Source organism: Galeopterus variegatus, unplaced genomic scaffold (assembly GCF_000696425.1).
Source record: "Galeopterus variegatus unplaced genomic scaffold, G_variegatus-3.0.2 Scaffold4844, whole genome shotgun sequence".
Taxonomy (NCBI): domain Eukaryota; kingdom Metazoa; phylum Chordata; class Mammalia; order Dermoptera; family Cynocephalidae; genus Galeopterus; species Galeopterus variegatus.
In genome coordinates, this window is record NW_007730955.1 from 163,510 (window position 1) to 173,548 (window position 10,039).

General features: G+C 40.8%; 1 pseudogene; it reads left to right on the plus strand.

Annotated features, from left to right (window-relative positions):
* The first annotated feature begins 7,008 nt into the window (after nucleotides 1-7,008).
* On the plus strand, nucleotides 7,009-8,409 carry LOC103603876 (annotated as a pseudogene).
* Nucleotides 8,410-10,039: the final 1,630 nt, after the last annotated feature.

A 10,039-nucleotide genomic window follows, 5' to 3' on the forward strand; every position in this document is an offset into this window, starting at 1 on the left:
ATACATTTATGGAGTTGGGGGTGGAGGAGAAACCCAATTAAACCCACAACAGACTCATTCAATTATATTGACTTATACCCCAGTATAACTTACCCCATGTAATTTCTGTTATTTAATATATATGTGCTCCAGACATCAACAAGTATCATTGCAAAAGAGTGAAGAGGCATGATATAAGTCAATATTCATTTAAACCAGATGAGAAACTTAATCCACCCTAGCACAAGCAGAAGAGAAATGTCTTAGCTCACATAACCACACATCCAGCACTGGGTCTTCAGGCACAGCTGGATTCAGGGACTCAAAGGCATCAGGGCTCTTACTTACACATTTGTGGATCCTGCCCTTGCCTGTTGACTTCATACATAAATAGACTTTCACTCCATGATAAGGAGGACAACGCTAGTATCCCCAGATTCACTTGAGAAAATAAGTTGTGGCTGAGCTTTTGTTGTTGAATAATTTGTGTATTAACCTTGGCTGCAGTAAAAAACAACCCTAAATAAACAAATATTTATTTCTTACTCATGAGTCTATGGTTGGCAGTGGCTCTGCTTGGCTCTGCTCTGTGTGTCTCTTATTCTAAGACTCAAGCTGAAGGAGAAGCTCTCATCTGACCGTGCTGTTCTCTCCTACTTCGTTGCAGAGGACACACATGAAGGAGGTTTGCAAAACCGAAAAGCCTTGCAATTACACTTAAAGCTCCTGCGTGGACATGGATATTTCAGGTCTGCTTACATTCCTTTGGCCAAACAAAGTCACGTGGCCAAGCCTGATGATGTGGTGTGATACCACAGATAAGCTAGGGATGTATAATCTTTTTAGAGCAGGAATAGTTGGGGAAAATTATACAACCTACTACAATGAGGTAGGGGTTAAGTTAAAGAACATAAGCCTCTCTGTGATTCGATGGTTGAAAAGTGACTGGGAAGATCTAGAAGTAACTTTTGCCTCTTGATTTGCTCCCATGGTTCCTGAAACAGAGGGGACGCTGCTCAATACTCTAATATAGGCATGAAGTGGTTCCCACAAATCTCACTTTTTCCAAAAGACAGGAAGAAATAAAGCATGCAGTGTGGTGAAGGCTGGCCAGTCACGTTTTCCTCAGCAAGGGAGAGATGCCAGAGGAAAGCTGGACTCAGCGTGAACTCAGAATCTGTGAACCAAATAGTACAAGCTCCCATACAGTGCACATCAGGGGAGCACGTGGGTCACTGGGTAAGGAGACAACGGGTTAATTTACCCAGGTGGAGGGAAGAAGAGAATATACCCAATTGGAGGGATAACGGGTTAAATACCCAGCTGCTTAGGGGAAATAGAGCTAACAGATGAGAGTCAACATTTGCCCTGCTGTCCACGGCTGCCATATATACCCCGTCAGCTTTTAGCCACAGAGTCCCAGGCCAGGAATAACAGGGAGCAATACCCTTTAAGCTCTCCCTGCACCACCCGGCTCTCTGGCAGATTTTTTGTTTTATTTTGTTGTTTACATTTTGCACAGCCACCTCCTTCTACCTTAACTGGTCTGGATACAGGTTACTTCCAAACAGAATCCCCGTCCCCTATTATACTGATTCCCAAGCTTATTCAGGAGGCAGGGCTCTCAGGAGTTGTAGTTCTCTAGCAGTTTTTGCTGCTGACACTGAGGTATCTTAAGTTAGCCTATGCTTCTATCTGGGAAAAACAGACTCATGACATGGGGCTGAGTCAGTGTAGGAACAACTAATGGCTATGGTTGTGTTTGCATAAATGCTGAGATATAGGGTACTGACTAAGGGCACAGGCTCTTGGGATCAGAGTGGTTGGCTTCTATTCTGGCTTCATTACCTTTTTGATTTGGGCAAGCTTCTGTATGTTTCTAAGTCTCAATGTCTATCCATCAAAAAGAGATAATGATAGTCTAAATAGTTGTCCTGAGGATTCAGTGAGATAATCCACCTAAAGCGCTGAGTGGCAAGCACATGGTCAGCCCTCAATAAGTGGTTATTATTACTATCATCATCATCATATCATCACCATCATCATAGACAATGATAATGATAATGATATCAATAATGTATCGCTGTCTCATATCAGGAATGCTTTACAACATAAGTGGTTGTGAATAGTTATCAGTGAATGCCTTTTCTGTGCCAGGTACACCACATGAGCTCTTCTCAAGAACTTCTTCACAAGAACCCGAAGAGGTAGGTAGGGTCATGACCCCCCCACACACACATTTTACAGGTGAAGTAACTAAGGTGCATAGAGGATAATAACTTGCCAGGGTCACATAATTAGGAAAAGGTAGGGTAGGTCTTTCCGCCAAGGTAGGCTGGCTCCAGAACCACACTCTTAATATTTAGACACCATGCTTCCTGCAGTAACACAGAACTACAGCTCAAATCAGCGTTTCTTTGGGATCACAATGCTAGTACACACATCCTACTTCGCTGTACAGCCAGGGGAAGCAGGTGTGCTCTTCTGAGAGCACCAGTCTTGAGTCCATGTTCTGTATAAATCTCCCAATGAACAAATGACCCATTATAAAAGTTGGCTACTGTGCATGATCAGAGCCTCCTGGAGTGCTTAACTGGTTGTCCTTTTGAGGGCTGGCACTATTCCTTTGCAAAAGGCCCCACTCGGATGTCTGCTAGGTGCTGTCTGTGCTGTGGTTGACTTGGTCCACAGATAATGAGGGAATTTATGTCTGCAGAATTATGATGTCACATTTAGTATTTAGACTATGGAAGAATGAGACAATTGTAATGTTTTTCCTGGAATGATTAATTTTAGGCCTGTTGGGGGAAAACTGCACGCTGCAAAATCCCAGAGATTTTTCAGCAACCTCTGATTGCTTTTTGAATTGCAATGTAACATTTTCAGGAAACAGTTTTGATGTGACACATTTCAGAGTCCCTAAACAGGCAACCAATTATGCACCTACTTAGCATTAAGGATATCTCTGAGTGCCTGAAAATGTTCCAGTGGAAGTTATATATTTATTCCCAGCTGATACCCCAAAAGAAAAATTCCGTAGAATTTTCTTTTCCCCTTGGAATGTAGATCATCTAATTGGTTTTCTAGAGTTCCTGCAATGGAGTAGGTACAAAAATAAATATTTGTAGTTTAGCATTTGTGTCCTATTCTAGCTTCTGATTACTTTGCTTATCTTAGCAGTTGATGTAGGTTATGTCAGAAAACTAGGCTATCCTGGGTAAAACTTTCCCTCATTTTATTAGCATAACTAACACATAAAGTTTATTTTGCACTCACACAAACTATGTGGAGGGACTGGTGGCTCTCCAGGGCCAAGTCCCTTACAAGCTCCCTTGCAAGGGATCCAGTCTTCTGGATTGTATAATTCTGACATCTGGACATGCACCTCCACGTCATTAAGGCAGAGAAAGAGAGAGCTGGAAATTCACGTGCTGGTTCTTAGATGCTCTGGTTCTTAATGTAGCACTTTCACTCAGAACTGGTCAGAGTGGGCCAGAACTGGTCAGTGTGGTCTCACTTGGCCAGAACTGGTCGGAGTGGGCTCACTTATCTGCAAGGACTGGAAATGGAATAGAGTCCATGGATATTCATAGAACAGTAAATGTCTCTTCCGTACCTCTTAATCAATTCCATTTTGCATCAATAGTGAAAATTTTCAGATCATGCAAGCTGAAAGTGCTATAACCAAGGCAATATGGGAGAAAAAGGAGGTGTAGACTCTCCTGGCTGAGACTTACATGTTTTCTCTGCAGATCTGATTTTGAAGTTTGAGGGCTCCCAGGTCTCTCACATTCTCTTGCTGCTGGGGTTGAGATGTGGGAATCTAGAGGCCCGTAAACACTGATGAACCCTAAGAAAATCACATGCTTATCCTCCCTTGACTGAGATCTTAAATTGCAAATATGAATCCTTTAATTTGATGTGCTTGGATTCATACAGAACAAAAAAATTTTTCAGAAGCCAAGGCAGTAGAAAAAATTAAATTGTGCAGACATTGCTTCAACCGACTTCATATCACTGTCCCCAGTTTTAAATTTATGTTGTTAATTCCATGTTATTTTTGCAACTTAGAGTGATCATTGTAATGAGCCATCACTTTCTTCTTGGTATACAGTGGCTACCATATACTTGTAAATAAACATAATTCTGAATCTACTATTTATCTTTTAATGGTTGTTTCTTCACAGGCATTGTGTTTAAACTAGAGAACCTTTGAAACACAAAATTTTCCTCCTTCCTTGGAAAGTTTACCCAACACAAAATTAGTTTTTTGAGTAAATTTGTCTTACTACGTAAGGGACTTGGTGATTATATATGTACATGTATACACACACACACACACACACACAAAGGTACTTCAAAAAGTTCATGGATAGATTCATATTATCTTTTAATTCCATTTTTCCATGAACTTTTTGAGGTACCCGTGTGTGTGCGTGCGTGTGCACATGTGCACATGTGTGTGTGTGTATGCATGGCCATTGGTTTTAAAAAAAACCCTCTGCTCCTTAAAAAAAAAGTACAAAACTCAACAAACTACTTACTTTTATTTTATTTATTTATTTTTTAAATGTATTTATTTTTATTGAATCTTAATTGATTGTACATATTTTGGGGATTCAATGTTGACATATGTTGATCAAATCAATATTACCAGTATGCATATTGTTACAAATTGTACTTATTCTTTATGCCCCTTGTTCAATCTCTCCCCATCCGCCTTTCCCTCCCCCCTCTCACCACTGATAACCTTAGATTTCTTCTCTCTCCTTCTGAAAGAGTAATGGTTACTCTGTTGATTTGTTGCCTAGATGATCTGTCCAATGATGAGAGGTGTGTTCACATCCCCCAATATCATAGAGCAGATGCTTCTTCTATCACTCTGGAATGGGCTTTGTGCAAACTACTTACTTTTAAAGAATCACATGTAGAATTAGAAAGATATTTTTTCATAAATTTGCCTTAACCAGGGGTATGACATGGTTGAAATACTGTTTTTTAATGAGTGGTGAGTTAATTTTCTTGGCTCAAAGACTTAATGGAATTTGGCCCAGGAAGTTAGACCTGTGCTCGGTGAAGTCTATGTGAACATGTCATACCTAATGTCTGAGAACTGTGCATCTCTCTTTAAAATGCAAACTTCAAATAACTGTACTTTATCATCTGTAGTCTGGTATAACTTTACTTCAGAGTGTAAAGAAAGTGTCAGTGACTAAGAGATACATCAAATGTTGTTTGAGAGTTATAGCAGAAAACCAGAACTATATTGATTTCTTAGAAGTTACTGAAGCAACACAGTAACTTTCATTTTAGATTTTCCTACTTATTAGGGTACATGCCAAAGGGAAAATATCTTCAATCCTGGAGTATAAGAAAATGTTGTTTATTTTTTTTTTCTTATTTCTTGTTTTTGATGATCATTTTTAAAAACTATAAAAACAGAAATAAGTACCATAGTCTGACAGTAGAGTTCAAAATAAAATATCAGATGAAACAACTATTTCTTTGCCTTAAATATCAAATAATCAGTTCTGTCTCTACCGTTTTCACAGAATTGAACATTTTTGTTATTCTATGATATTGCCTGAGTGTGGCCTTTCATTTTAATTTTAGGAAAGATCAAAAAGGACTCTTACATAAGTCTCTTGAACTGGAACAGAGATGGATCTCTAAGTGCTTCTTTAATATGGGGTGTTGTGGCTCATGTCAAGATGAGCAATTTATGATCAAATGTCAAATTTGCAGAGACTGACAGATTTGAACTGTAAAGGCTTAAATGGGGCAGATTGTAGAGAGCAGCCCAACATACATTACTTTAAAGAAAGTTTTAAAATATATATTCTGTATATTTGTGCCTGTACAACCGAAGTAGATGAAAACTGAAAATTTCAATTGAAAAATGAAACTTATCACATGGTAGTAAAGACCCTTTGGCCTTAGACAAACTTGCGTTTATGCATTGGCCCCACCACTTCCTGGCTGAGTGATCTTGTCCCTTTATTTCTCTGAGCTTCAAGTTCCTCATCTGTAAAATAGGGATACCTGTAGTTTCCATGTCAATGATTAAATGAAATAATGCACATAAAACACTTAGTATGGCTGCTCTCAGTATTGGCATTTATGTGAATATTAGTATTTGCACATGTATTTCATTGTCACCCAGCAGAATGACATTTGATGCCATGTTAACCACACCTTTTGATGTCCTGTAGTGCAGTAGTTTATATCCAGCAGACAATCGGTAATTATTTGTTGATGTTCTATCATAGAAATGTCTGTTATTGTTGCCATCTCTGACTTTAGATGTCATTCTCTTGGACTGTGTTATTCCAATTTAACTCAGCAGTTTGTCCATCTCAGTTGAGTAACAGACCAGTGGAAAGAAATCAGTCAAACCTCCTCTCTGACTGTAGTGCCTAACTTTTGCCTACAATGTAGGGAAGGATTAGATCAGATGCTGAACTCAAATAGCCCTGCACTTGCACAGTTTCAGTGGGTGTAGTATCATCTGCACTTTAAAATGTACACTGCACAGCATGGAGTCAGGCTTAGAAGCACTTAGTAAGCATTGGTTTACTGGCTTGTTAATGACTGACATAAAAGGCATATTCGACAGCTGAATTTTACTCTAGAATATCACTGTCTTTATGTGAAAGGATTTTGAAATCTGCTGAGTGAGACATATAAGAAGGAAAGCATATAATCTCTGAGAAGGCCCCTAAGATGCCATAAGATGGACTAATTATCTGCTAAGTGGAACCTCAGTGTAAAAAAATGGTTTTGGATGCACCCGAGGGGTGGCTGCTGTGGGAGGCAGATGGGTGGTATGGAGGCCTGTCGGGGGTGAGGTCACTGCCCACAGCACTTTTCCATCCTGGCCCAGACATGCCCGTACCTGTAAAGTAAAAACTTCAGTGGGAGTCTTCTATCTTTATAAAGCCTCGCAGTGGAACATTCGTTTGACCTATTCAAATGGAAGGATGAAACCTCGACATAGGAACATGATATGAATGGGAGAGATCTCTCATTATGCAAACATCACGGTGCTCTGAACAGACATTGAAAACAGCTCTCATCTCAAAGAACCCAGCACTTGTGTCACAATATGAGAAATTAGGTACTGGGGAACAGCATTTAATGAATGAAGCCTTCCAGCCAGCCAGTGATCTCTTAGGACCCATTACCCTACATTCACAATCAGGTTGGATCACCACCCATCCTGAGGCTCCCCAAAACTTTGAACAGCTTTTCAATGATCCTTACAGAAAGACTCCCACTTCAAATAAACGTAGTATTTATATATAGTCCATTGGATCTCTAGGAAACACCATAATTACCAGTGAAGAAAATATTAAATGACTCAAGAGCTACTGTGAAGCATTTTGCTAGGGCTTAACAGTAAAACTCCTAGAACTGATTCCTGTTTCTGCAAATGGGTGTTCCTTTAGAGTCAATGATAACACACAAAACCTACAAAATCATACAGGGCACATCCTGAAGTTCTTAAAAAAGAAGAAACCTGAAGATGCCTTCTGCATTGTGGGGATAAGAATGATTGATCTTTACCCAGGAGACTCCTGGAATTTTGTCCTTGGACAGGCCTCTTTGACAGGTGGTGTGGGGACATTCAGCTTTGCCAGGTATGGCAGTGATTTTTATAGCTCACACTGGGAAGGAAATGTGAGGAAGCTCCAGAAAATATCTTCAAGTGACTATTCAGCTTTTTTTTTTTTTTTCCCTTTTTGTCTTTTTTCGTGACTGGCAACGGATCGCAACCCTCGGTGTCACGCCCGCACTTCGCTCAGCCAGTGAGCGGCTGGTCTGTATGTGGGATCCGAACCCTCAGCGGGAGCGCCGCCCCCTTTTTGTCTTTTTTCGTGACTGGCAATGGATCGCAACCCTCGGTGTCACGCCCGCACTTCGCTCAGCCAGTGAGCGGCCGGTCTGTATGTGGGATCCGAACCCTCGGCGGGAGCGCCGCCACGCTCCCAAGCGGCGCACTGTAGCAGTGCGCCACCGGGCTGGCCCCGACTATTCAGCTTTTGATAACTATTGTATTCCTGAAATAGCTAGTGTTTTGCTGCTTCAATCTTGTGAGATTTTAACTCATAAGATCGGACATGTATTTGGACTAGACACTGCCTGTGGCTCACATGTCTAATGCAGGGCTCCGACCACCTGGAGGAAGCTGATGGATGCCCTCTAATCCTTGGCCCTATCTGCTCATGTAAGTTGCAGTGTGCAGTTGGCTTCCACATTGTAGGAAGGTACAATGTGCTGGTGAAGTGGATTGATGATGAATCTGCTGGTGTACCTGGAATAACTCCAAAACACAGTCATGTGGATGACACAAATTTGCCGAAACCCATTGAAGCCTTTAAGGAAGGGAAAGAGTGGATGATAAAATGCTTTGCTGTTCTTCAAAAATGAGAGCCTTCAAATAGGAGTAATTAAAATAAATACTTGCACATTTAAAAAAGGTTTTGTTCTAAGACTTGAGGTATCTATCAAGCAAAGCCTTGTTGGAGCCATAAGAGGGATCTGAAGATGTGCAGGGATGTTTTAAAATGTTACCTTGATGATAGGAGGTACTGCTGGCAATTGGCGGGCAGGGTCCAGGTGCGTGGAATGTCCTGGAGCATATATGAGACTGACACTATGAAGAATTGCCTTTCTTACAATGCCAGTATAGAGGTTAAGAAATACTCTGAGTATTGAGAAGCTGCACTGAAGGGTCATTTCCTCTTAGAGCCTAAGATTTAGTAAAACACATACTTACTAAACACCTACCATGTGCCACACACTTAGGATACATCAGTGAGTAGACAGAAATCCCTACCCCATGAAGCTCACATTCTTGAAACAGCTAATAGGCCATAAATGTAAGTAAATGCATTAATGTTAGGCTAGGAGGTGATAAGTACTATGGTAAAATGAAAAACAGATTAAGGGCAATGGGATTTGCTGAAGAAGGGAAGTATATTACAGTTTTAAAGCAGGGTGATCAGGACAGAAGACAGTAATTGAGTAAGATGTGAATACGCTCTCCCTTGTTCTGGATGTGGAAATATACCGTGGAATTAAACTAGAGATAGCCTAAGGATTCGTGTTTGGGGAGGATGCTCAAAACTATGGCAGAGTAGTGAAATGCATTTCAACAGTCAAGATTTCTTGTTTTAAGCAAGGAAGCAACCCTGGGGATATTACTACTGATGATGGATAGATGCATAAATGGATGGATGGACGGGTGGGTGGGTGAACGGATGGACAGATGAATAGATGGATATAAAATGGTCATGAAAATGACCATTATGAAATCAATAGGAATATCTAAATTTCTTGTGCTGGGATTCAGAAACTGCATGAATTCAGACTGCCAGCTCTAGTTGGGGGTGGGGGGGCGGCTTTCAAAGCCTAGCCCAGGGCAGATTGGGTGAATGATTCCCGGGGACAACAGGAGGCTCAGTCCACTGCATTGTGCCCCTTCTCTAGCCACAGCCCTCATGGGAACTATGACCCTCAGTGATGTGAAAGATAAACTGAGGCCTTCTTTCAAAGCCTGATCCTTAAACTGCCTGTGCCTTAGAAATAGTTTTATTATTCTGCAGAAACAATGACTTAGATGAGAGAGCTGAAGCATTTTTCTGAGTGTTCAATACCAGGCTGAGGAACAAATTGATAATGGAGAAATCTTCACAGACAGGTGTGGCCAGTGTTCTCAGCTTCTCGCTTCTCTCTCCTTCTCCGAGGTCACAGAAGTGAAATAAAATGGCCAAAGTGGCAAGAGGATTTATTTCTCCTCTGAACCATAACAGAACTCAACTGTCCTCCTAGAAATTGAAGTTGTGTACGATAATAAATGAAAGTGCCATTAACACCACCGAGGCCCATAGGAAGTTGTTCTGCCAAAGGAAACGTCTGTAAGAAAAAAAGCACACTGCAAAAGAAAATGACAAGGTCTGAAATTAAAGATCAAACAAGTAGGGAGGATCTTCATAGAAAATCCATCTGGAGAAGAAATATGAACTAAAGCAAGTAGGCAATAATACAGCAGCATATG